At 37.4% G+C, this 12,981-nt stretch overlaps 1 protein-coding gene across 10 annotated transcripts in view; it reads right to left on the bottom strand.

Moving 5' to 3' along the window:
* zmiz1a (zinc finger, MIZ-type containing 1a) overlaps positions 1-12,981 on the bottom strand; it is a 165,709-nt gene that overhangs the window by 99,313 nt on the left and 53,415 nt on the right. For 5 of the 10 annotated variants that reach the window (XM_067386432.1, XM_067386434.1, XM_067386424.1 and 2 more), the window contains exon 3: positions 3,708-3,782. The exons of 4 other annotated variants lie outside the window; for them this stretch is intronic. The gene's annotated coding sequence lies outside the window, so the exon portion shown is untranslated. Of the gene's footprint in view, positions 1-3,707; positions 3,783-6,710; positions 6,730-12,981 lie in introns of those variants that run through there. One more of the 10 variants, XM_067386425.1, reaches the window with a different exon arrangement.

Genomic DNA, 12,981 nt, shown 5'->3' with positions numbered 1-12,981 from the left:
GCCAAGTATTAAGCCAGAGAAATCAAGCGTGTTATTTATGAACCATTAGGCCATTGATTATGCTCACCTGAGCAGAGGGTGAAGCACACAAGGTGCCTGTAACACTGGTGGCCCAACCGGGAATTCATCTGTTGTTTGAAGTTGGTACAGTAGACCTTATAATACTATTAACATGGTCATACAACTGTCACAACATCAACTTTGGAAGGGTTAGGGATAAAACAGAGGCTAGGCTATGCTACTTAAGCAAATCAGGTAATGGCACAGGACACCAAAAAATCTGTAATGAAGGCAATTTGCATGCCAGGATTCCCCATTTTGTACATGGTTCTAGGTGACACAACAGACTACTGCAATCTGACATACTTTATATGGGACTATTGCACCACCACTGCAATCCAGACACCTTAATCAGTTCTTTAAAATGACAAAAGTATGGAATATAGACTGTTCCAATGCTCTTGATCATCATATAATGAATTTACTGCTCACAATGAATAGAAAATGTAAATAAAACTGAGTTTATGGCATGCTTTGTGTGGGTACTACAGGCGCAACATTAAATCCACTAGGCAAATAGCACTAGCTTAAGTGAACAATGTGCAAAAAAGAACAATGTGCAATCTACAATGCAACAAAATCCTATTCTTAATGAGTATTTATTTAATTTTCCACTTAAAATGTTAATGTACGACTAATTCTCAAGTCAATTTATCTGGTTTTAAAAAGATCCAAAATTGAAAATTCTGTCATTTTCTCACCATCATGTCATTCCAAACCTCTAAAACATTCTTTCTTCAGTGGAACAAAAGAAAGTTTGGGTCAAAACAAAATTGCACAAAATTGATTTCATTCAATTTACAGACAAAATAAATCATCTTTTGTATTTTACAGAAGAAAGAAAGCCTCGTAAAACTAGATTGCGGGTGGTTAGTGGATAATGCAGAGGTGAAATACTGCACATTGGATGTGCGAAATCATTGCTAAATGAATTCATTCCATCAGTTTTGAGAATCAAAACACTACAGAAACAGCATAAATTGCTCTGATTGGAGTTATGTCAGATATGTGGTCTCTAGAAGAAAGAAAAAATAATCTGATATATTTGGGATGTTAGTTTTGTTTTCTGATGTCATTCATTGGCAGACTGCTGAGTTTAAAGCCCTTCTTCTGTTTTCTCTGAGCTCTCAGCTATGCAGTGCAAGAAGCAGTAAAATTAATCACTGAAATCATGAACCCATGTCAAACATATGACTTAGTATGAAATCATTCTGATTATCGCTAAAATAATCCTGACCACATAGTCCAACTAAATGACCTTTTGAATCATTATTAAACAAACATCCTGACAGACAACCTGCTAGCTCTCTGGATCCGACTGCCTTTCATGCACACAAATTTGTGGGTTTGTGGTATGATACGGAAATTTATTCCTGCACAAACATCAAAAGACTGCCACGTTTCACTATTAGATCAGAATCAAAACATGATTAACTTGTTACGACCTGGCTACAGCAAAAATCTCAAAGACTCCATAAAGATTTCTTTGATGCTCTTGGTCAAATGGCTAGTGTTCGGTGCGCAGTCTCAGCTTTGCTTCTGACATTAGAGGGTTGGAGCTATTTTAAGGAGACCCCAGTGCCTTTGGCAGGTCCACCACACGCCACTGTACAGCAGCTTCCATACAGCTGAAGAATGGCTCCATTATTCCCCCACAAACTCATATACTTTAACAGAGGTCCACCCACTTCTGACCTGATCTCGCTGAAACACACCACTATCGGAAATTCCCCCGTTTTGTGAAGGTGGGAACAAAACAAAACAGAATGAATCACTGAATAACAGGAATAAAGGTTGAAAATAGACATTTTTAAACAACATTTTATAGAGTTTGATCTTTTTATCTTAAAGTCTTAAAGATTTTACCAAGTGTAAGGCTTTTATAATGCATGCAGCAACTAATTAGCCATGGAATTATTTTATACACAGATTTTTTATTTTTTTTTGGTGAAGATTGTGTCCAATTACCAAACTAAATGATTCATAATCTTATAGTTCAACAAAATAATTGCTTGTCACATGCCAGAGCAGATGGTACAGTTCCATGCGATATTTCTGTAAATAAAGTGCCTTTATCAGAAAAGACATTAATTATCTATACACACTACCATTCAAAGGTTTGGGGTCAGTAATCCTTTTTTTTTTTTTTTTGAAAGATATTAATACTTTTTATTCAGAAAGGATGCATTAAATTGATCAAAAGTGACAGTAAAGACTTGTATTTCAATAAATAACTTAATTTTCACGAATCCAGAAAAACATCTCATGGTTACCATAAAATAATAAGCAGCACAATGTTGACTTATAAGAAATAACAAGAAAAAAATCAGCATGTTAGAAAGATTTTAGGATTCGAGGATCATGTGACACATTCTGGAGTAAAACCAGAAAACAGTTAAACAGATAACAGTATATTAAATTGTAATAATATTTCTGTTTTTACTGTATTTTTGATCACATAAATGCAGCCTTGGTGAGAATAAGAGACTGCTTTCAAAAACAACACCACCAAACCAAATCTTACTGATCTAAAACTTTTGAACGGCAGTGTATGCAATAAATAAAAATGTTAAAAATCCCTAAAATCAGCTGATAAACCATATGGTAGCTTTATAAAATCCTCTACAAAGCTAAACAAACAAAATCTATGTTTCATCATTCTGACACTCGCTTTGTCACCAAGTCAAACAAGAACACATCCACAACTATATAGCCTGCCCTGTGTGTTTATGTGAGTGTGTGTTTGTGTACATGTGTATGTGAGAGCATCAGGAAATACCAGGCCAAGCATTCCAGCTCGTCAGCACCTCTGGCCCTCATGTGACTGGAGATACACAGCCCAGATTGTGTGTGCAAGTTTGCTCAAGAAGCATGATAAGAAAATTTAGTAAAAGTGAGGGGGGGGGGGGTAAAGAAAGGATAATCTGATATGCATGACTTGTGGTTTCTCCTAGCGCCTCTCTTTTCTTTGCCCTGGCAGAAATGGCAGTTTGCATCCATAATTTACAGGCTTCTCCTCTCCCTCTTCTCCTGGCAATCTGGTCTTTATGGCTCCACCCCCATCCCAAACTCATTAGCATAATGTAGATGCTACCAAAAAAAGCACACATTTTCACCTTCGAGCCGTTCTGCATCTCATCAGTACACAAGACCAGGCAGAAAGCGGTGAATGTGTACTACAGGCTTGGGATGAAACACTTTATGCCACATGTGCTGTTTAGACTAATGTCTCTGACTGCGTGCTAAAACAGATTTTTTTCCCCCAAAGAATCTCACATCTCAGTAATTGTGCCTGCCTTTAATAATCACATAAAAAACTGACACTGACGTTGTAAGGGGGAACAACAAAGCAGCGAGTGATTTGAGAGGCCCCGCTGCTAATTATGACTCATGTTATACAGAACGTTCTGTTGCTGCTCAAAAACACTAAATAAATTCGTCGTTTGACTGCGCTCAAGAAATATGAGCGTCTGACACGACAGCGTGAATGCTTTCCCTTTTTTAGCACCAATTAACCATTGGAGTTAATTCGGGAAAGTTGTTTTGAAGATAACACCATGCGAGCGGCACGTGTGTGCAAATCTGTGATTAGGTGAACAATCATTAGCAGAAATGAGCAGTGAAGGATCATCAGTCAAAGCGCTTACCGGAGGATGCAGTAGATTTCTTTGTTCAGTGTTTGGCAAATTCACTCACATATCTTCATCAATCATAGAAGTGATCTGGAATTTCAAAGAGAACACATTATATTAATCCTTTGCCAAAGTAAATGATGTGCACGGTTACACGTGTTCTTCTCAGTATTCATAATCCCCCGTTCTGTACCTTCCCTGCTTGATAATGTCACACTTCTAAATAAAGGAAGCACACGGTTAGGCTTATTCTGCACATGGGATCATGTACCATTATAATCTGTGGCATTTACCAGCTAGTGTAGGAGACAATCTAACTGTTATAGTGACGGTACTGAACAGCAACTGTTTATATTTTTCATAGACAACAACCAAATCAAATTACAAGAAAAATGGATGTCTTGTATGAAAAATTGCTAATCCAACAACTGATCCAAACACTGATTCAAACAAAGATATGTAGATGCAGAATCCTAAATGACTGTATTTTAGAACTGCATTTTAAATTTTAAAGTTTATCTATTTTAAATTGTTGGTCTATTTAATGCTGATGTTTGTTGTAACAGCAAAATAATTCAGTGTTTTCTATAACAACTGTCTTTCAATAGAAGTTCATTAAAACAACAAAACCTATGAATGTAACCATGTAGTCTGGCACACTACGGCCCGGTTTCACAAACAGGGCTTAGACTAAGCCAAGATTAGACATTAGTTTAATTAAGGTATTTATGTAGCTTTTATAAACGTACACAAGAAAAATAACATTACTGGTGTGAATTTTGAGACATTTACAGATGGAGAATATACCTGTGAAATATAAGTTATGCGCTGAGAACCACATCACAAATTCTGTCAACACTCGTATCTGTCAGACTCAGAGCATCTGACAGGGAAAGCCGCTTTAAACTATACGTGTTAACTATATCTTAATCTTATGAGTTAGGCTGTTTTTAAAGCCCTTAAAGGATTAGTCCACTTTCAAATAAAGTTTTCCTGATAATTTACTCACCCCCATGTCATCCAAGATGTTCTTGTCTTTCTTTCTTCAGTCGAAAAGAAATTAAGGTTTTGATGAAAACATTCCAGGATTATTCTCCTTATAGTGGACTTCAGTGGTCTCCAAACGGTTGAAGGTCAAAATTACAATTTCAGTGCAGCTTCAAAGGGCTTTAAACGATACCAGACGAGGAATAAGGGTCTTATCTAGCGAAACGATCGGTCATTTTCAAAACAAAAAACAACTGTATATGCTTTATAAACACAAATGATCGCCTTGCACGTGCTTCCGCTTTCCGTATTCTTCAAAAAGCTTACGCTGTATGTCCTACGTCTTCCCTATTCAACTTACGGAAAAAATGGAACTGGTGCCGCATTCGTTCCGTAAGTTGAATACGGAAGGTGTAGGACATACAGAGTTTATAAAGCATATACAGTTGTATTTTTTTCAAAAATGACCATTTCTCGTTTATCCTCTAAAGCCCTTTGAAGCTGCAATGAAACTGTAATTTTGACCTTCAACCATTTGAATACCATTGAAGTCCACTATAAGGAGAAAAATCCTGGAATTTTTTCATCAAAAACCTTAATATTTCTTTTCGAATGAAGAAAGAAAGACATGAACATCTTGGATTACATGGGGGTGAGTAAATTATCAGGAAAATTTTATTTGAAAGTGAACTAATCTTTTAATATTAAGCGTGTCTCAGGTTTAGGACAAAATGTATTTGTGCATTTTTCCATCAGCAGCACTCTGTGACATCCACCGCTATGTTTCAGATGTGCTCATATAAAACTACTGAATAATCGATTTAAACGGTATTGCTTCATTCCGTATCGTATACAAAAAATATATCAATATATCGTACAAACTTGATATACCGGCCAGCCCTAGTGGGAGTAAGATATTTTTGGTTTTCACGAGTTGTCAAGAACTTTTGCTGACAAATAAATGTAAATTTCTCTGTCCAGGTAACATTAGGAACGAGTAATGTAAAACATTGTCTATTTACATATACTACCGACATTGTAAAAGCAGGTTGAAAATCGGTGAAATTACACTTAAATATTCTTGAGAAGTCATGTCAAAACCAGCACACCCCCCCACCATCAGGGGCGGTTTCTCCAGTTGGGCGATTTGGCAACACACCACCAAAGTGTAAAAGGGACGGATTTTTTCAATTACATTCAACTACAGTGTTATGCTAGCTGTCACTCACTGCTCTAGACCGTTCTGTATGGAGTCAAATTAATAGTTACATAGTTCTGCCTCTGGTCTGGTCCAATCAGCGTCAAGTCACATTCTGTGGAGTACCACCTCTTTTCGGGCGATTTCACTCTGGCTTTAAATGCAAATGAGCTACCGCTCCCTGCCTGCTTTCCAAAAGAGGGTGGAGCTTTAACAGCTTGTGCTTCGGATACTCAACAACAAAGCTGGAGAATCTCACGCAGCCAAAATGTTGATTGTCATTAACGGTGTTCAGCCTTACATTGTTCAAACCGGAGTCTGACACTGATGGAGAGGCTGTAAAAAGATACAACTGGACATTTCTGAATGGTTAGTGAATACATTTTTGTAGTTGCTGTGGAGTTGATTCAACTAATTGACTAGCATGTGCAGTCATGTTAATCTTTTGTGCAAAACCTGTATGGACGCCCACTATACATAGCATACCTGTTTGCCAAACAGAGCCTACAAAGTTTATGATTGCTATCAAATGCTGTGAATGGTCTAATATTTTTTTCCAAAATATCACTCAGACAGAAACGCTCCTTTGTTAGCAAAATTTGCCAGGGACAGCTTGCAAGTTATCCAAGCTAACGAGACTCTAAATAGTGTTCTGTGCTCGTTTGTGCAGCCAAGGACAGAACAGTTTGCTTTGCTCAAACTTTTGCTATGGCTCTGGTACGCCAATGTCATTTGCAAAAACAAAAAGGAATAATAATATCCCCTTCCTACGTCACTAGGGGAGCGAAATCTGAGCGGGTCGTTTTTTCACATGCTTGCAGAGAAAGGCTTACCAAAACAAAGTTACTGGGTTGTCCTTTTTTCACATTTTCTGGGTTGGTAGATGTAACGGGGACCTGATTATAGCGCATAAACATGGAAAAAGTCAGATTTTCATGATATGTCCCCTTTAACATTTATATCCTGTCTAAACCAAAACACAAGTTATCTACTACAGAATAAACCCAACGCTAAGAGATTTAACATATTAACTATAACTATTCTGTTTGGAAAAACAGATGTATTTTACAGACAGACTTGGGAGATATTTGAAGAATTGCAAGAAGTAAATCGTACAGTCAACATTCTTAATTCCAGCTGAATTACGACCAATAAGCATAATTTTCCATGATGGTTATGGTTTCAGTACATTTGCATTTGCAATGGACACATCCTCAACTAAAAAAGTGAGGGTTCAAAGAAAATCCAGGACTTGCCACTGGCATTTAAAAGGATAGTTCACCCAAAAATGAAAATTTGATGTTTATCTGCTTACCCCCAGTGCATCCAAGATGTAGATGACTTTTTTTCTTCAGTCGAACGCAAATTATGATTTTTAACTGCAACCGCTGCCGTCTGTCAGTCAAATAATAGCAGTGATTGGGAACTTGAACAATAAGAGTCGAAAAAACTTCCATAGACAAATCCAAATTAAACCCTGCGGCTCGTGACGGCACATTGATGTCCTAAGACACGAAACGATCGGTTTGTGCGAGAAAACGAACAGTATTTATATCATTTTTTAACTTTAATACACCACTATGTCCAACTTCGTTCAGCTTCCGGCTAGTGAGGTCTGATCGCGCTCTGACAACGGAAGTGATGTCTCGCGCTCATTGAAGTATATGGGCGAGACATCACTTCCGTCATCACAATGCGTTTTTTGACCTCACTAACAGGAAGCTGAACGAAGTTGGACATAGTGGTGTATTAGAGGTAAAAATTATGTAAAAAATGTTTGGTTTCTCGCACAAACCGATCGTTTCGTGTCTTAGGACATTAATGTGTCGTCACGAGCCGCAGGTTTTAATTTTGATTTGTCTAAGCAAGTTTTATTTACTGTTATAGTTGAAGTTCCATCTACTGCTATTATTTGACTGACAGACGGCAGCGGTTGCAGTTGCAGTTAAAAATCATAATTTGCATTCGACTGAAGAAAAAAAGTCACCTACATCTTGGATGCACTGGGAGTAAGCAGATAAACATCAAATTTTCATTTTTGGGTGAACTATCCCTTTAATACATGCTCTTCCCGTAAATACGATAATTCTGACATAACTTGAAGGCAGCAATAATCTGTTCATATAAAACTTTGTCTTCATCTTTCTCATCAGCTTCTATAGTTCCACCATCCATATCCTGTCATGCAACTGTCACTGAGCCTGAAAGAATGGGCTTATAATCTAAAAGGAAAAAAAAATGACAATCTTTCTGATTCTCGGCCCTCTGCATGCGACTGGAGTGCTGGGTCTATTAGGTGTGTTTATTGCTTGAATTCCTGCTATCACCCCCTACGGACCCCTATAGCTGTAATTTCATTTGAATATTTCAAGTCAGCTTTTGGAAAAGCAAAACTACTGATATTCTAATGGGATCATGCTTTGACTATTAATGGACTTGTTTATCACGACAGTATTAATAATACCTACACACCACTTTTGATATTCCACCAGAATATTGTAATTGTATCAGGTCATAGTGACTACAGATACCAGAATGATGATGATAATAATAATAATTTCCACACAGTATGCCATTAAATTACATTCAAATCTGGCTGGCTGCTGTGACCCTCTCATTTATTTTCTTATGTTTGAGTCAAATTAAATTGGACATATCATTTTAATTAACAAAACACTCTACAGTTCTTGCATTAAGCATTGGAGAACAGACAAAATGTGAAGTGCATGTTAACGTCCTACTCCGAGAACATCCACCAGTTATTCCGGACACGATGCCCAAGGACTTACTGAAATAAGGTTTAGACACGAGGATGTTATAGGTTATTCCTTAAGGACTGCCACTGCTCCAGTTTTCAATGGGCTACTACCATTTTAATTGGTACAATTAGGTTATCTAAACCCACATCTGATGAAAAAAAAAAAAAATACATATACATATATATATATATATGGAATTTTATATATTATATTATATTATATTATATAGAGAGAGAGAGTAAAGAAAACTTGCACATCTTTTTGAAACATTTTAAAAATGATAAGACAAATTTTATAATAAAAAGTATTAATAATAATAATAAAACACAAAACCTTCACGACACAGTGAGTATAATTTACTTATGAAGAAAATATGACCTTCAGGCTGGATGACTGATCTGGAGTCACTCAGCGTGAGAGAAACCCATGAGACGGACTGATACTAACAATAAAGGAAAGACACAGTCGGGATACAGGAGGCCGAGACAGCAAAGGCTTGATTATCCACACTTTCACGGTCACGGAGCACAAACTGAGAGCCGTCTATAGCTGACCTCCTCTGGTTCTTGGACTGCAGTGGTGCTCAGATGGGCTGTTGGATTGGGGTGTATTGTCTGTGCTCCACACTCATTAGCTGAGTCAAGGAGGGACTTACTGGGGTGTTTAGCTCGCCGGGTTTGTGTGGCAGCTCAACAAGCTCTCCCAGCTGGAGTACGGCTCTCACATCACAGCTGCACACTTACAATTAGTGCAGGTGCAGCTGAGGAAAGACCAGGCAAAACACAGACAAAACACACAAAGGTGTTGCACACTGCTGTAGAGTGCTGTTACATGTAAAACGAAGCACTGATCACTCAAAAATCAGCTCATTATAAAAACCAACAAAGCAAGAAAACCATGTTTATGTCAGATTTTGAGCTTTATCTGGTGTTGACGTTGTCAAGATGTGCACATTTAAAATCAGTTTTGCTTAAACAGTTTATAACCTTAGATGATAAAAAGCTTAGTTTAAAGGAATTTACATCAACTTACACTTCATTAAGAATAATGCAAGATCGAGCATGCAAACAGAATTTTATCAAATTTTAATATGAATTTCCTTTAATTTGCATGTTCAAATACACTTCTGTTCTTCTTATCTGTACAAAAACTAGCACTCCATTATGAAGCTAAATTGTTCTGGATGAGATAATGCACCAACTGCATCATTTTCCAAATATCTGAAGAGAAAAATAGAAGCCAGGCTTGTGTTTTCCCCCCTCAATCTCATATTGATCCAAAGAGCCTTGCTTGCAAAACATTATCACAAAACTGAGCACGGAAACAAATTACACGACAAAAGCAGCCATTGATTTGCGAATCGTTTATTAAGGGGACACTAAAAGTGAAATGAATTCCAGCATTTTAAGCTTTGTTTCTCAGCCACACAGTGAGGCAATGCAGAAACCTGGAATGCTGAGGCTGTCTTGCATCTGGAATCGTCTCTGATGCATGCCATAAAAGATGCCATTAAGCAGAATGGGCCGGCAAAACACACAACATGTAGATCTGAATAATTCATTTAGGGCTCAACCCGCTGGAGGGACATCTTTTTTTCCCAATTGGTTTCCTGCATCAAAATCAGAGCATATATTTGCTCTGACTGAAAAAAAAAAAAAAAAAAAAAGCACAACACGAGCATTCTGCGGACATACAAATTAGCAAGCAGGTGTCTTTACATGTGGTGCAGACCTTTATTTTTCTCTGTACAGTTCAATAGAGACTGCAGACTGTTGTCTGCCTTATTAGGCTCTTTTCCAGGGGCAGTGGGTAATGAGACTTCACACAGACAATAAAAAACTCACAGCCAATCACATGAGAGTGATGTAAGACATCTGTCACCATGTTTTCCGCAGCTCTAATTTACTCAGTAACTGCAGAAGGCAAGATAAACTCTAACAGGGTCATCAGTGGGGAAGAAACCGCTAATGTCAGTGTGCAGTTTAAAAGTTACACGTTCACAATTATGGATATAGATTTTAATATAGACATATTTCATAATAAATAAATAAACATTTTGTAGATGTAAATGTTTTAAAGTTTTAGCATAAAAATATTATTAAATATAATAAAAATATATAATATTTCATAGTGTTTTTTAAAAATATATAAATATAAAAAGCATAACAATTATTATTATTATTATTATTATTATTAATTTTAAATAATATTATTAGTAGTACTACTCCAGTAGTATTCTTAACATTCTTATTATAAATAGTTTATACACGTTCTATATTTATACTTTTAAAAATATTATCATGATCTATATATTAGAGTTTCTAATAACAATAATAATAATAATAATAATAATAACTAATATAATAATTAAAATTATAATTTAATTTAAATAAGTAATAATTCAAATGTTTTTTGTTTTGTTTTTTATTTGATCAAATCTGTAAATATGAATTTAAAAATTCCCTAATACCAAAGACTATAGATATAGAAATACTGTTCGCTCCTATTAGTTATGAATGGGTGCAATGCACAATATGGCGGAATACATCCCGCCTTCTAAGTGAAAGAGCCAATCGCTGATTGATAAAGTCATTGCGTCACTGCAGCTGCCGTTAGAGGCTCCATAGAAACCGGAGATTCGCGCTTAGGATTGCACATGCGCATTGGCTCCTCTAGCCTGAAAAATTAGCTTTTTTAATGCTATTTGAGCATAAGAAAACATTTATGGGACAGTTCATGTCAGATTTTGTTGCTGATTTGAAATATGTTATTTAATTGTGAGTTCGCCGAGCAGTTTTTGAGATTTCAGGATTCACCCCATGATTCACCCCATTCAGATAGATAGGACTTGGTCTTGGATGCCCGAAATAGCTGCCTGGAGGCGTTGCAAATACAGCCGCCAAGTGAACAGACTTTCCTTGAAAGGGACTTACAGGTTTAAATCCTTGAATATACTGTAGATGAGTTTCAAATGAACAATCAAAAAGCAGAGACAATAGGAAACAAGTGCAAAACAACATTTAAAAAGCATCACTGGCAGTAAACAGACTGAATGAGTTGAAGAATCAGCAATGCAAAGTGTAAATGTGTGCACATGAAACCAAGAGACAACCATGAACAAAATCAACAGTAGAGAAATGGGTAAGGATCAAGATTTAAACAGAAACTTAAACAGAATTTCTACTATATCTATAGTCGCACAATGTGTTTCCAGCAAACCGAGCACACTAACTCCACACGTTTCAGCTATATAGCTAAAGATTTTTAATTACTTCGCTCGGCAGCTGGAAAATGCCACAGTAGCCCAAAAGTTCACAAGGCCCCTTTCATTCAAACTCCAGTTATACAGGCAAGCGGCCAAGCCTGCCAACCACTAAGCATTCAGCTGGGCCTCCAGCACCGGGCCAAGTCGAGCAGACAGCCACAGCCATGCGCACAAGAGCGAGGGGCTTGCTGACACATCTACAGCCCTGACACAGGGCAGAAAAATGCGCAGGCTCACTCCAGTCTTTTCTTTGCGGCCGAGCTTGAACGTACCCAACAATTACCAAGCTATTTTCTCTGGAAGGGCAATTCCCTGTTTATTGGTATCCGCCTGTCAAAGGCTCTCCCCGTCAATCCTCAGCAGGAGCCCTCGCAACGGTCAATGGGAGAAGATTGAGTGTAACTCAACAAAAAATGAGTGGGATTCCGGTTCAGGATCCACCAGTATTACACAGGAGGGAAGCGGTTTCCAAAAGGATTAAAAACAAGATGGTGACTTGAGCAGTAGCTTGTAATTTTCCAATACCACCAGTTTAAAAAAAAAATACAGTAAAGCAATGGAGTGTTAAATGGAGGGAATAGATGTGCTGATGTGGCATACAGACTAGTGTTGTCACGCTTTTTAGCCTTTTTGACAAGTAGTCCCTGTCTCCAGTACTTGGTGCCAGGATATAACTCAGATAAATATGTAAGAAAGACTTGACTTCATGAGAAAGCATCCACAGAAACGATGTTTACTAAAAAGAAACAGCAAGAAATGTTTCTGAATCAACCTTAATAGAGCTTCAGTGGAATTCGGCATCTACTGCTCCCGCAGAAAAATAATTTGGTGCTTTTGGAAAACAGCTTCCACCCTAGTTTCATCACCTCACTCTTTCTTTGTTAGAGCTCGGAAATGCCTGAAGTTAGGAATGAAAATACTGGCATGTCCCTGCAGCTCAGTGAGAGAGAATATTTCTGCAGCTGCGGAGTGAAGTCAGCTCATCAGAACAGAGCCAGCAGGCCAGGTTTCCTCCACAGATAACCATGTTAACCTAAAGAACATAAACACCCACCTCACGTTTCACCACGAAAGTATGTG

This window comes from Chanodichthys erythropterus, chromosome 5, assembly GCF_024489055.1.
Source record: "Chanodichthys erythropterus isolate Z2021 chromosome 5, ASM2448905v1, whole genome shotgun sequence".
NCBI lineage: Eukaryota > Metazoa > Chordata > Actinopteri > Cypriniformes > Xenocyprididae > Chanodichthys > Chanodichthys erythropterus.
This window is presented reverse-complemented; position numbering and strand designations above follow the sequence as displayed.